Raw genomic sequence first — 4,293 nt, forward strand, 5'->3', positions numbered from 1 at the left:
ATCTCTCAGCCAAACCTACTTCACAGGGTTGTTGTGAGGATAAAACATGGAGCAGGAAAAATGTGTATGCCAGCTGAAGCTCCTTGTGAAAAAAAGGTGGAGTAGAAATGGAATGAATGATGAATGATGAATGAATGAATGAATATTTCTGTTTTGGAACTTTTAATATTCAAACAGCATGGCAATGCCCTGGTGTAATAAGCAAAGTACAGCTGCTCATGAGTACAAAGAAGTCTTCAATACAAGATCAGTCCAAGTGCAGAGTCAACCTCTGTGATCAACTGTCAGCTGCCAAGATCCCAGGGTTCTCTCTGTCAGCTTTTATGGATTAAAACTGAAAACAAGAAAATAATACCTTGAGTTTTCTCAATCTTTTTGTATATTGTTATTTTGTCCTGCATACAGTGAGACCTTAGGGACTGGGCATCCATTTCAACCATCATCAACATTGTGTTTGTGTGTGATTACTATATAAATGTTAATTCAGCAAATAAAAAAAAGAGGTTCTGCTTCAGAGTCAGAATGCCATTCCGCCTTTCAGCGAGCTCAACCACCATGCGCTTCTTTGGCAGCAAAGTCTGGGTCTTGAGAAGCTGGCCACTATTTAAATTTCCCACACTACCCCCAGAATGATGCTACTTCAGGCTTCCAGGAAACTGTACAAAAGTGAAAATAGTGCACAAGTTCCTAGATACAGTCTCTGCTTTCAGGCAGTAGGACAGAAACAGGGTAAGTGCTGATGGGGCTAGGATTTTAATCAGCACAAGTGGACCTTGCTAGAAAACATTTCATGAAGATTGTGGGTATTGGTGATGACCCTTCAGATGCCTCTCACTTTTAGCTTTTGCATTTTGTCTGGAGGGAAAATAGGAACATGATAAATAAACTTGTGACATTTCCAAATTCCAAATCCTGCCAGTGCAAGTTCCAAGTTTTAATATAGTGGTTATATTTTCCATCATGACCAAAGCAGCTTCCAGAGAAATCTCCACTTGTACATTGGAAACACAGAGAAGATTTTTCCCCTTGGTTGGAAGAAAGAAAATGGTAGAGCCCCTGCTTCCACACAGTAGAGATTGGTGTGTGCAAAACAGCACTACATACTTTTGGGGTGCTTTCCTAATATCATAAGCATGTATTATGGAGCATAGTCCCATATGTGCTTGGAACCTGAGGGTTGTTGTTTCATCTTTCCTGATGACCCTGTATGATGGAGGTAGGTGACCTGGATGGGGGTATAATCTTCAAAGCACAGTCTTTTCTGTGACTCTGAAAAACTTAGCTCATTTTTTGGCTCAGTGACCTTGAGCAAAACACATTTACACTTTTTAGATACAGCCTGGTAAGAAACACATTGTGTGAATTCTTGCCTTTTGTTTCCTTAATGGAAAACAAATGTGGCCTTTTTGTTTTTCTCTCCACTGAAAGCATGTGAAGGGTACAGATCAAACAATTGCATCAGTCCCACGAAATGAGAGCCAGAGCAGGTAGACAATATGGATCCCACCAAGAAAAACCAACAACCTGGATTTACATGCATGATGGGCTAACTGAGGAAGAGACAATGCTGTTTGCAGATCAGGGCTGCAGTCACAAAGTGACATTCAGAAGCCCCACCCCCACCCCACCCCCTGGGATAGTCAGGCTCCATTCTCTGAATTTTCAGTTTTCATTTTAAAAAGTAAGTGCCTTGGCCATTTATGTGTTGAGACAGAGATATAAGGAAAATAGTGTTGGGGTACTCAGTGACTCACTAATCACTAAACTTGCTCCTGCTTTTCAAACTTCTGAAAAGGAAGTGAGATAACTGGCAAGGATAAGCACACACACTTACTTTTATCAGAATAGTATCTGTTTTGGGGTCTCCCCACCATCTGTGTTAATGTGCTGTGGGATGTGATCTTCTCTCCCTGTGCACTGCCTTTTCCTTCTGCCTTTTCCTTCTGTGCACACATATACTCTGTTGTGTTGAGTCACAATTCATGACATTTGGAAGCCTACACTGAGTGGGAGAAAATCCACAGAGATGGGAATTTGACAGTGCTAATACAGAAAACAAGAAAACATGTTAAGCAGTTGGAGAGCTTTCATTTTCTGCTGAGGTAACTGATTCCTACTTCATATCAGGTCCAGGGAATAATCCATTGGGTAGCCATCACTCCCCTCAAATATTTCTTGCTACCCCATATCTTCCTATGCCTTTTGTCACCGTACATTAAGAACTTCATAGCATATATTAAATTTCTAGAACATCACAATTATTTCAGAATTTGAATGACATTTCTGAGTATGAAGCCAGCCCAAGAAGAAAGTCAAGGCATTTTGAGGATTACAAGGAAGAAAAGAACACACACACCAACAAACCACACAAATGGTGTGTGCTGTTACCAGACATTTGTTGAGTAAATACCTTTCTTTTCTCTTTATCTTCATTCTTTATTTGAGTACTGATTCAGAACTGTAAAAGTTATCATTAGACTTGACAAATTGGCTTAAAGAGCTGTACATTGCATGACCAGGTGGCAACAGCCCCTGCCCCCAGGGATCATAAGGAAGGAATAAAGACTCTGACAACGTTATATGGAATTAAAATTAGGCCACAACTTTATTAAACTTCTGAATGTAGGAAGACCTTGGCTTAGGCCTTGGGCATGTATCCCTCCCAGCCCCCCCCATCTGGGGGGAACTGGGGCTCATCAGGGTAAATGGGATATGGCTCTGCAAGATGTAAGTGTAGCAGGCAGCCAAGCCCATACCCGCACACAGGGTCGTTCACTAACAACCTTTCAGTGTATGGCTAGTGACACCCATATATATAACCCCTTTAAGAGGGGGACCCTGGAATCACCGCTGCAGGGAGTCTAAAGGATTCCACCTAAGGCCATAACCGCCAAAGTTGTGATGAATTGCTACAGGGAAGACAAAACCTGCCGTGCCAATGCAGGAAAATTTATTCCCAGTCCTTCAACAGCAACTAGTCAAAGACCATAGCAGCGCCCACTAAACAGGAAGAAAAAATTAACCTGCAAACAAGAAACATTAAACAAAGGAAGGTGAATCTCCAGAACCGAATGCCTGGCTGTTGTCGGCTCCACCCCCTTTTATAAATGGGGCTGGCCCACCTCCCAGAAGAAGGTTACTGAGACTGGGTGTGATCCTCCAAAAATTAACAACGCGAGGCAAGCCAGCACACCACATGCAATCCCACAAAGGGCACCCACAATGTAAAGTGTGAGTGCTCATTTTGGTGCAGGGCTGCACATTAGGAAAATCCCTTATCTATTTCTGGAGTATATGGTTATTAATGAATTGGTGCTTATCTGTGAACTGCCCTGAGATCTCTGAGTATAGGGCAGGATATTAATAATAATAATAATAATAATAATAATAATAATAATAATAATAATAAATTTCAGCATGTTTTATGAGGGGGTGTGTGTGTGTGTGGCAACCTGCCTTGGAGGTTTCACCCTGAAAGGAGGGACAGAAATGCTGACACTACTGCTGTTATTAAAATGATTAACCCACCCTTCCTCCAAAGAGCTTGGGGCAATTTACAAGCTTGTCTTCTTATCCTCCCAACACCCCTGTGAGCCTAGGCTGGGATAAAAGCTAGTGACTGGCCCATAATTACCCATTCAGCTTTGTTGCTTAGGAGGAATTTGGACATGGCTCTTCAAGCTCATAGCACAGAGAACATATGTCATAGAAAGTTACTTTATGTTGAGCCAGAACAATGGTCCATCTGGCTCAGTATTTTCTACACCGACTGGCAGCAGCTGTCTACTGTTTCTTACAAGAAATCTTTCCCAGCCATACCTACGGATGCCATAATATCACAGTCTGACCAACCACAACCAGCTACAAAATTGTACTACTCAAATAACATTTAAGCCACCTGGTTCCCTTAGCTTCCATCCACAGATTCCTGTTTAACTAAGTGGTAGGCTGAACTCTTAATGGCTCCCCCCCTTTTCTTTCTACTACTGGCTTGAGAAAAGTGGGGAGTTGGGGTGGACTGTCTGTTCAGTCTATAAGTGGAGGACTGAACATGTGGTAATCCTTTCTACATAATTCCTAATTCTCACGCAATGCCATTTTTTCTTCACATTTGTTTATTCAAGCAGTATTAATTATAATAGATAAAACTAAATACAAAAAAGAGAGAGATTTCCACTTGGAAGCATGGCAATTACAGGCATGAATTAGTTTTAAAATATCTAAGTCTGAAAACATTTTGCAATGATTGGGTACCCAGTCCCAGAGTTCTTAGAACTTATTGAAGCCATTGGA

The 4,293-nt window shown here is 41.5% G+C and overlaps 1 long non-coding RNA gene across 3 annotated transcripts; it reads right to left on the reverse strand.

The window, feature by feature from the left end:
* Positions 1–399: 399 nt before the first annotated feature.
* LOC310836125 lies at positions 400–4,028 on the reverse strand. 3 transcript variants are annotated; one of them, XR_014559872.1, is made up of 3 exons: positions 3,899–4,028; positions 1,835–1,997; positions 400–855 (listed from the first exon to the last, which is right to left on the reverse strand). It is a non-coding gene; the product is annotated as an uncharacterized lncRNA (long non-coding RNA). The 3 variants fall into 3 exon arrangements; XR_014559873.1 differs by having other exon boundaries at positions 3,820–3,931; XR_014559874.1 differs by lacking the exon at positions 3,899–4,028 and adding an exon at positions 3,635–3,760.
* Between the last annotated feature and the right edge of the window lie 265 nt (positions 4,029–4,293).

This window comes from Podarcis gaigeae, assembly GCF_964106915.1.
Source record: "Podarcis gaigeae genome assembly, chromosome: Z".
NCBI classification, from domain to species: domain Eukaryota; kingdom Metazoa; phylum Chordata; class Lepidosauria; order Squamata; family Lacertidae; genus Podarcis; species Podarcis gaigeae.